Here is an 11,145-nt window from a genome sequence, read left to right on the forward strand (position 1 = left end):
TGTTTCTTGAGAAAGGCTTGTACCGCTATATATTTTCCTCTCAGGACTGCCTTTGTTGTGTCCCACAGATTTTGAACAGTTGTGTTTTCATTATCATTTGTTTCCATGAATTTTTTCAATTCTTCTTTAATTTCCTGGTTGACCCATTCATTCTTTAGAAGGATGCTGTTTAGTCTCCATGTATTTGGGTTCTTTCCAAATTTCCTCTTGTGATTGAGTTCTAGCTTCAGAGCATTTTGGTCTGAAAATATGCAGGGAATGATCCCAATCTTTTGATACCGGTTGAGACCTGATTTAGGACCGAGGATGTGATCTATTCTGGAGAATGTTCCATGTGCACTAGAGAAGAATGTGTATTCTGCTGCTTTGGGATGGAATGTTCTGAATATATCTGTGATGTCCATCTGGTCCAGTGTGTCATTTAAGGCCTTTATTTCCTTGTTGATCTTTTGTTTGGATGATCTGTCCATTTCAGTGAGGGGAGTGTTAAGGTCCCCTACTATTATTGTATTATTGTTGATGTGTTTCTTTGATTTTGTTATTAATTGGTTTATATAGTTGGCTGCTCCCACGTTAGGGGCATAGATATTTAAAATTGTTAGATCTTCTTGTTGGACAGATCCTTTGAGTATGATATAGTGTCCTTCCTCATCTCTTGTTATAGTCTTTGGCTTAAAATCTAATTGATCTGATATAAGGATTGCCACTCCTGCTTTCTTCTGATGTCCATTAGCATGGTAAATTCTTTTCCACCCCCTCACTTTAAATCTGGAGGTGTCTTTGGGTTTAAAATGAGTTTCTTGTAGGCAACATATAGATGGGTTTTGTTTTTTTATCCATTCTGATACCCTATGTCTTTTGATTGGGGCATTTAGCCCATTAACATTCAGGGTAACTACTGAGAGATATGAATTTAGTGCCATTGTATTGCCTGTAAGGTGACTGTTACTGTATATTGTCTCTGTTCCTTTCTGATCTACTGCGTTCAGGGTCTCTCTTTGCTTAGAGGACCCCTTTCAATATTTCCTGTAGAGCTGGTTTGGTGTTTGCAAGTTCTTTCAGTTTTTGTTTGTCCTGGAAGATTTTAAACTATCCTTCTATTTTCAATGATAGCCTAGCTGGATATAGTATTCTTGGCTGCATGTTTTTCTCGTTTAGTGCTCTGAATATATCATGCCAGCTCTTTCTGGCCTGCCAGGTCTCTGTGGATAAGTCTGCTGCCAATCTAATATTTTTACCATTGTATGTTACAGACTTCTTTTCCTGGGCTGCTTTCAGGATTTTCTCTTTGTCACTAAGACTCATAAGTTTTACTATTCGGTGACGGGGTGTGGACCTATTCTTATTGATTTTGGGGGGGGGTTCTCTGAACCTCCTGGATTTTGATGCTTGTTCCCTTTGCCATATTGGGAAAATTCTCTCCAATAATTCTCTCCAATATACCTTCTGCTCCCCTCTCTCTTTCTTCTTCTTCTGGAATCCCAATTATTCTAATGTTGTTTTGTCTTATGGTGTCACTTATCTCTCGAATTCTCCCCTCGTGGTCCAGTAGCTGTTTGTCCCTCTTTTGCTCAGCTTCTTTATTCTCTGTCATTTGGTCTTCTATATCGCTAATTCTTTCTTCTGCCTCATTTATCCTAGCAGTGAGAGCCTCCATTTTTTATTGCACCTCATTAATAGCTTTTTTTATTTCAATTTGGTTAGATTTTAGTTCTTTTATTTCTCCAGAAAGGGCTTTTATATCTCCCGAGAGGGTTTCTCTAATATCTTCCATGCCTTTTTCGAGCCCGGCTAGAACCTTGAAAATCGTCATTCTGAACTCTAGATCTGACATATTACCAATGTCTGTATTGATTAGGTCCCTAGCCTTTGGTACTGCCTCTTGTTCTTTTTTGGGGGGTGAATTTTTCCGCCTTGTCATTTTGTCCAGATAAGAGTATATGAAGGAGCAAGTAAAAAACTAAAAGGGTGGCAACAACCCCAGGAAAATATGCTTTAGCCAAATCAGAAGAGATCCCAAATCGGGGGGGGGGGGGGAAGGGGATAAAAAGAGGTTCAAAAAGAAAAAAAAAGAAAAAAGAAAAAAGAAACAATTAAAAAAAGAAAACCAATAAAGAAAAAATATAAAAAGGAAAAAATATATATATATATTAGGTAAACTAGTTAAAAATGTTAAAAAAGAATACGGTAAAAGTTAAAAAAATTTAGAAGAGGAAAAAAAATTGAAAAAGAAAAAAAAATTAAATTAACTGCAAGGCTAAAGAATCATGGGGAGAAAGCCATGAGTTCTGTGCTTTGCTTGCTCCTCCTCTGGAATTCCGCTGCTCTCCTTGGTATTGAAACTGCACTCCTCGGTAGGTGAACTTGGTCCTGGCTGGGTTCCTTGTTGATCTTCTGGGGGAGGGGCCTGTTGTAGTGATTCTCAAGTGTCTTTGCCCCCGGCGGAGTTGCACCGCCCTTACCCGGGGCTGGGCTGAGTAATCCACTCGGGTTTGCTTTCGGGAGCTGTTGTTCCCTGAGCGCTTTCCGTAGAGTCCGGAGGACGGGAATGAAGATGGCGGCCGCCCAGTCTCCGGCCGGAGGAGCCGAGAGCTCGGGGCCCCACTCCTCAGTGCGCCCTCAGAGAACAGCGCCCAATTACTCCCGTCACCCTGGCCTCCGGCTGCTCGGAGCTGACCGAGCCTGCGACCGGTTCAAGGTAACCCCGAGCTGAGAGTCACTCCTCGGCTCTGTCTCTGTAGCCGGCTTCCCCGTTCTAATACCTGCGAGCTCTGCGACACTCAGACACCCCCGATCCTTCTGTGACCCTGCGGGACCTGAGGCCACACTGACCCCGCGTGGGCTTCACCCCGGTTAAGCCTCTGGAGCGATGTCCCTCAGCAGAACAGACTTTTACAAGTCCCGATTTTGTGCTCCGTTGCTCCGCCGCTTGCAGGGAGCCGGCCCCTCCCCCAGCGGTCTATCTTCCCGTCACTTTGGATTCACTTCTCCGCCAGTCCTACCTTTCAGAAAGTGGTTGGTTTTCTGTTTCTAGAATTGCTGCTCTTCTCTTCGATCTCCCGTTGGATTTGTAGGTGTTTGCAATCTTTAGCTAAGCTATCTACCTGATCTCCCGCAACCTGAAGTCGTCTCAGCTGCTACTTCTCCACCATCTTGACTCCTCCCCCTGTTTGTTCCTTCTTGTTGTCATATCTCTGGGCTTTCCCTCAGATGTATTAAGCCCAAGCCAGCAACATCCCTGGCCAAATGACAGGCTAAAGCCCACAGCTGTCCTTTGATAGTTCTGAGATCCAACTGAAAAACCGTCATGAAGCTGGCATAAGGAGAAGCTGGGAGATAGACGTAAATTGACTACAGATCTAGTAGGAAGACTGAACTGTTGAGCCCAGACTCACCAGCCAAGAAGCCTGTTTGGAGCTATGGCTATCCCAGAAGCCAACCAGGACAAATGGAGAAATCCACTGTCCCAGCCATACCCCAGTGGAGGAATGCATTTAGCCCAGCATAAAGGAAACATGGGAGGATGGAAAAGGAATCAACCGTGTTGAAGCAGAAGGCACCATCTCACAATAGTGTGGCCCAGATGGGTTATGAGCCCTTATCTCAGGAAGACTAAAATCAGCACTTCAGAGGCGATGGCATCTGACCCCTGTGCCAGCAAGGGAAAGAAAAGACCATGGGATTTGGGGAGTGGAGAGGTGCAGAGGCCACCATGAGACCTACTTTTTATGAGCCTTTGCCAGTATGGTTTGGGAACCCCACCTGAGCATTAAAAAAAAAAAAAAAATTCAAATTTAGTCACCTGAGTTAGACTACAAACCAGAATACAGTTTGATATTTGGTCATTTGTCAAGATCACATATGCACTGATACAAAATTCTATGCAAATACTGTGGCCACTGAACTACAGTAAATGTAAAAGCTTTAACTGATACATTGCTTGACAATAACTTATAGCTTAACAATGTAAAATTAAAAAAAAAAAAAACCCAAAACCCTTCTTAAACCCAGCTACTTCTAGTTGTAAATAGTTAAATTCATGCTTGGTTTAAGTAAGTCTCCTTTCACCTCAAGAAGCAGCTTTGGGGCTTTTTTGGACCACAGAAGAGACAAGGGCAAGCCAAAATGAATTGGTTGATGGAACACCACATTGGCATAAACTAAACAAAGAAAGCAAAAGCCTCACAATTGAGTTTCAGGAAAATAAGTGCTATCATTTGCAAAATACTGGGATGCTAGATGTCAAAATTTGATCTGCAAGGTTCAAGGGCTTACAGAGAAGCCTGCACATGTAAAAATATGATCTCCAGAGTGTAGCCAGGATTACAGAGCTTACTGCAGAAGTGGTAACATACTCCCGGCTTCCTTTCTCTGAGAAATAATTTTACATTATGACTGTTTGTGACTAAAATGTAGTTCTATTGTATAATATCATCATCAGAGCCATCTTCCTCTGTGTCCAGGCTCTGAATTACATCCGCAATATGCCTTCAGGCATATTACATACAATTAGGAAATCTTCTTTAGTAGCTCATTTTTCCCCAAATATGTAATTTTGGCTGAATGATATTAAGGGATTTTAAAAAAAAGATATCATTACATTAACTGAAATTATTACTATTTTAATTTGCCTGCAAAGCCTTTATTTCAAGTATCATTTCTTATAACTTGTAACTCAATGGGTATCATAATCCTGATAGAATTTTAGCTACTTGATAGCCTGAGACATTTTGGGGGAATCATTCCCAACAGAAAATCAGTTTAATGAGCACTTCTGGTGTTAACTGTGAACAGCTATTTTTCCACACTCTTAAAGTACATGACTAAACCAGGGACTCATGCCACCTTTTGTAATGTAACACCTGGTGTTCTGTTCCTCCCCCTCCTGACCCTAACAATCATCCTCTAGTAACGCCTAGCCAATTTATGGAATTGATGGACTCCAGAGAAAGTGGAGGAGCTGAGCCAGCTTCCTGAAATAGCAAGTTTTAAGATGAATTTCTGGAACAACCACTTTAAAGTACAATACAATGAAACTTTCTCTTATAATTTTCAGCCAGCTAAGCCTTTGCCAAAAGGGTATTATTTGTTGAAGAAAGTGACATCCCTGGGAATGCAGAAAGCAAATCACTGATAGAAATAGAAATATCTAACCACTCACTATATTTTCTCTTCAGCTAAAACACAGTGAAAACCTGGGACATGGTGTTCTGTGAAATGTTAATTCTATATCTGAGGCACCTGGGTGGCTCAGTTGGTTGGGTGTCTGACTCTTGATTTGGGCTCAGGCCATGATCTTAAGGTTGTGGGATTGAACCCTGCATCAGGATCTGGACTCAGTGGGGTGCCTGCTTCAGATTCTCTCTCTCCCTCAGCCCCTTGCCACTCACTCCTGGCTCATTCGCTCTCTCCCTCTGTAAAATGAATAGGTAATTCTTAAAAAAAACAAAAAATCATACAACCTACATATTTCAGTCTTAGGGTCAAGGTAATGCTTGGAATTTCTCCCCTCTGCTCTAAACACAGCAATGACAAAAGAGGCAACCAGCATTTCATATGTATTTTACAAATTACATTATGTATTAAATATATATTATAAATTGAAAAGTATGGCTATGCTAATAAATAAAATGAGCTAAACATCCTCATGGACCAAAAACTGAACTACAAAGCAGAAAGTGTGTCATGAACCAGAGACCTACAAAGCTTTAACAGTAAAACAGACAAGGGAATAAAGACCTGATTCCTGTGGGACAGCCTGGACAGGAGCACCCTGTGCCCAGCTGGGGACCAGTGCTTTACTTCCTGCATACAATCAAGGGCTAATCATGCTTTCTAACATGTGAAACAAGCCAGATAGAGCTCCAAGTGCTGTTCCCTGATGGTGGCAGCCCTTGGACCAGGCTGCCCACTGGTCCCCTTGGCTAACCTTGGGACAGCACCAATACCACTGTGAGACTAGACATGGAATTACCAGGTTAAAACCTAGGGTCCCAGTGAGCTTCCTTGTGTCCACAAACAGGTTGACAAAGTGAGGAAAGTATTCAGAGCAAGGGAAAACCCTACTCAAGGTGAACCCACAAGCTAAAATGTCAAAGCTCATGAAAAAAAAAATATGAGTGAAAAGGTCAGCCAGCAATCTTAACTATCAGCTGTGTTGGTTTCTTAGTGCTGCTTGAACAAATTACCCCAAACTTAGTGGCTTAAAACAACTTGTTCAAGTTTGTATTTCCAAAGTCTGAACTGGCTCTCAGTGGGCTAAAATCTAGGTGCTAACAGGGCTGATTCCTTTCTAGGGAGAATCGACGACCTTGCCCTTTCCAGCTTCTAGAGACTGCCTGTATTCCCTGGCTCATGGCTCCTCCCCATCTTTAAAGCTAGCAACAGTGGGATGAGTATTTCTTACACTGCAACACTCTGAACTCTTCTTCTACCTCCGCCTTCCACATTTAAAGACCCTTGTTATTACTTCAGGCCCACATGGATAATCCAGGATAATCTCTCTGTCTTAAAGTCAGCTGATTAACAACCTTAATTCTACCTGCAACTTTAATTCTCCTTTGCCATGTAATGTAACATACAGTTTCCAAGCATTAGGATATAAACATCATTGCAGAAGGACATTATTCTGCTTACCACATCAGGACCTATTTACTTCTGACAATTGGAAGTGATAGAACAATCTGAAATGACTTTAAGAAAACTAGTGTAAGATCTCCAAAAAGATAAAAGAAGGAATTACACTAATTTTTTAAAAATGGGAAACTATGACGAACTTTATGCATGGCTAACCAGTAGTAGAAAATGAGTCTACAGGTATTGGAGTAGATTTGGTAAACTATCTCAACTCTGTTCTAACCTCCTATTAGCATGCTTTCCTGGATTGGGAAGACTAGAAAATTAAAACAAAACAAAACCTTCATTTCCCAGGATCCCATACAACTAAAGAAGCCATTTAGGTTTGGCCAATGAGATGCACACTTGTGAGACTTGTACATGGAGCCAAGTTCAAGGGAGGGTGAAGGGGTGATACAGGAGACCTCCATTTTCCTCTCATGGATTGAATAGGCACAGTATGGCCCTGAAGTGGCCTCCTTAGCGGACTGCAGCCTTGGTGGCAAATTCCTGGAGCCAACAACTGTGGTGGTGGCCTCCTGATGCCTGGAAAGCAGCTGAAGTCCAAGATCTACAGTGATCCTGGGGGTGGCATTGCTGCTGCAGCTTCCTAATTCAGGGCCCTTGGAAGCCTGGGTCTGCAAAATTGTCCTTGGAGTTGTTCCTGGATGTCAGTGGAGAGCCTGCTCTTCTCAACCTTCTAATGAATATTTAAGTTCTGAATTCCCTGTAAAGCACCTTTTTTGGCCTAAAATAATGAAAATGCCCTGTATTATTTACAATAGAATCCTGACTGTTATATGCACAACATACATTTCCCAAAACTGGGGACAGGATGCTATTAATTGTGCTTTCCTTGCAAGACTTAGTGGTACTCCGTGATCTTTCTCCTGTCACTACAAATTTGCTACTAGGTACAAGTAAACAAGGTGTGCAGTAACTAACTTAAGTTTAAATTATAAACAAGTGACTTTACAAAGTTAAAAGTATGTCACTGAACAGCTGGAAGGAGATAAAATGACTTTCTAGGGAGCACCATAATCCCATTTTTCATTTTAATAAAACAAACTTCGTCGAATTGGGTAGAATGAAAATAGACCTTAAGTAATAGATGGGGGCCACAGCAGCATTTGGCTGACAGTAATGACAAATTATTTCTTTCTAGTTTCTGGATGATATCTGTCAGGTTAGCAAGAAAGAATCCATTTTTCTGATGACTTCTTTCTTCCAAATGGGGCGTTGCAAAGGGAAAAAGCTCAGGACTTATGCATTTTCAATATTCCATCATCAGAAAATGAGTTACATGGTCATTTGAGGAGGGCTTATTGGACAAAGTCCCTCTTTCTCCGTGGACTGGCCAGTGCTGTCATAGGAAAGCTTCGTATTCCCTCACTCAAAGAATTCTTCATGAGTGTCAGTGCATCGAGATAAGAACCTAGTCCAGAATGTTGGTTTTCTCTTTCATTCAGTCCAGCTATTTAGAAAAATGATGACAGTTTCTTTGACTTGTTGACTAGAATCAAGATAGCTAAGAGCTACTCCTGGAGAAAATGCTCTGGTCATTGCTACCACTGTCATCTTTTCCCAAAGCAAATTCCAAATTTCAAAGTCTGCATTTACTTTCATAGCTTTCTCACATGCTTCCTGAGATCATAAACTAAGACATATACCACATCCTGTGTCTTTTTATTTCAAGATCATGATACAAACTCAACCAGAGAAGAGATTTCCAATTACTTTCCAGCCTAGCAACTGTTTCTGTTAAGAATATTTTGCGTGCTATTTTCTTTAAAATCGATTTTTCAAAAATAATATATGTTGCCAGAGGATGGTGAGTCAATGACAGTAATGATTGAAGCAAAAAAAATAATTTTTTAAGAGAGAAAAATCTGAAAAAAGTGCCAATTATTTCACTGAAAAATGATTTCTTATATTGCAACTCTGTAGCTCTGTTGTAGGCCAGTCATCTTTAATAGATGCAGAGCCTCCCTATCACTAGGGACATCGTGGTGGCACAGATGATTCTGTACTGTGAAGGTGGTGACGGGGTGCCTTGGGGTGGACATTGAAAATACATGTGCCCATTGTATACCATTCTGAGCTCCTTCTATTACCTCTTAAAGTGAGAAAATGGGTTTCACTGCATTATCCTTATTTGGGATTTTGATCCAAAATGCATTCTATATCTCAAATTTGGCCACGTATTCCTAGGACAGAAATATGCAGAAATTCTCATTTAGAAGTACTGAGCTGGGGATCAGAAGGTAAGAAAAGAATAAGTATGTCTAAGCATAGAAAATCAAAATAATAGTTGAGCACCTAATTGGCCAACTGCCTTCTACCACTTCAACACTTGAATCTTCCTGGCTACTTGCACAGTATTACTAAGGTAGAATAAATCATTTGACATGACTAGGTTTTAGGAAAATATGTGAAAGTCATTCAGGCAAAAAATCAGTTTGAAATAGATGAAATTTTCCATCCGAGTGGCTTCTACCAGGAGAGAGTGTTTCTAGGAGTGCAGTATTTTTAATCTTGTTTTAAAATAAATACTTTAATATATAAATTACACAATTCTAAAGGCACTTCAGTTTTATTTTCCTTTAGTTTTGAGGTTTTGGAATTGCTCTGTGCAGTTCCAAGTAAAAGCTCTTAGATAAAACTTGCATGCCAAAAACCACCATCACAAATGCGCAAGTACAACTATAAATTTATACAACACTCAAGCTGTTTGTAGTTTGCAAAATTTGCTAATAAAATGCAGAAGTAGGGTTTCCATTTAACATTCTCTGGCACTGGCACTGCATGTATATCTTGGGTGCAGGCAAAAGATGGAAAATTCCATGCATAGAGAATCTTTTGTGGTTGTGACAGTTTGCTAATATCTTAATGAGTGAATTATGATAATTATGAAAATCTTAGTTTTACATTATTTGTGAAGAGCATCTCTGTGTGTGAGAGAGAGAGAGACAGCCTTCCCAGGGAAATACAGCATTCTGAATCAGCAGCATTCAATGAGGAACATTTCATGGGCTAATAATACAAAATGGATCTTAAACTGCTGCATATTAATCAAATTCATTAAAGTACATTCATTAATTTGTGTGTATAACAGCCAAACCAGGAATGTGAAATTTGCTAATTTTGCACAAAATACATAATGAATACTAAAACTTCAACATGAGTAATAGCTTTAACAATATTTTTATAAAGCAAAATTCTAAATATTCTAAATACCTAATTGTTAATTATTTTCTTTTTAATAGTTCCACTTTCATTTCATTTTGTTATTTAGCTGTAAGTAGAAGAACAAATATGGAAGAAAAAAACAATTAAGAAATAAAAGTTAACCCCAGAAGATTTTAAAGAAAAAAATAGAACATTAATATTAAATTTCCTACCTCCTCTTCCCATCATTTAGTTTAAAAATTGGTTCAGGGCACCTTACACATGGTCACACTTCTATGTACAAAGAAACATGACTTTGAAGCTAAATTCCGAGTCTTTCATATATTTTATGGGACTGGGAGCTGGAAGGGCAAGGCAAAGGAAAACACAGCATTGTAGGGTGTGTACTAAAATGTCTATAATTAATAGAAAATGTTTACATTTCTTCATAAATCATTTTTTCATAAATCAATTTAAGACTTGTGCCAACAATCAATGCCTACTGTCCCTTCAGCAGCATATATATAGATAATCTGTATCTGGAATGATACAGAAATTATTTAGCATGGCCCTGCACAAGGATGACATGCAAATTTGTGAAGTGTTCTATATTAAAAAAAATAAAAGGTAACTATGTGATGTAATTGATATTAATTAACTTGATTGTGGTGGTCATTTCAAAATGTATACATATCATTTAAATATACAAACTTGTATTTGTCAATTATCCATCAGTTTGTCAAAAATAAATCAATAATTACCTTCCTAAATTTCCTAATATTACTTTTTACCTTGGATGTTAATTGCTCTGAAGGCAAGACTCCCTTCCTTGCCCTGAATAGCATTTAACACAGTGCCTGGCAATATTTAACATTTAATATCCACTGAAGTTTTAAAAAGCTATACAGGTGTCTTCAAGACTTCTCAGACCCCTTGATATGTTCATGTACATTGTAGATGTTCATGTACATATGAATTGTCACCAGCTCTGGACTCTGTGTCTAACAGTTGCTTAGTGCAAGACCTTCAAAGTGGAGAAAGCCAGTTAAACAAAGAAAGGAAGGTGGGTATTTGTAGGTCATTCTGGGTAAGTGAAAACAGCGGGGCTAGAACAGTCTCACCCAAAGGACTAGGGTGTTATGTAGAACCCCATTCCTGTGTGATGTGGGGTAAGGAAAGACTAGTATGAAATGACTATACTGGATTCCAGACATATTGAGCTTTCTTCTTAATTAGGAAGTATCTGCCAATTTTCTGACTTGCCTAAGAACATTGCTGTACATCGGCGTTTTCCAGAACTCCAGTGCTTTGTTGAGGTATGAAAGGGAAGGGAAAAAGTTCTTTATTTAGCTGTTTGTAAAA

General features: G+C 39.6%; 1 pseudogene; it reads left to right on the forward strand.

The window, feature by feature from the left end:
• Positions 1–10,301: 10,301 nt before the first annotated feature.
• Positions 10,302–10,399, forward strand: LOC116882016 (annotated as a pseudogene).
• Positions 10,400–11,145: the final 746 nt, after the last annotated feature.

The sequence above is a fragment of the Lontra canadensis genome, unplaced genomic scaffold, assembly GCF_010015895.1.
Source record: "Lontra canadensis isolate GAN:19392208 unplaced genomic scaffold, GSC_riverotter_1.0 scaffold79, whole genome shotgun sequence".
Taxonomy (NCBI): Eukaryota; Metazoa; Chordata; class Mammalia; order Carnivora; family Mustelidae; genus Lontra; species Lontra canadensis.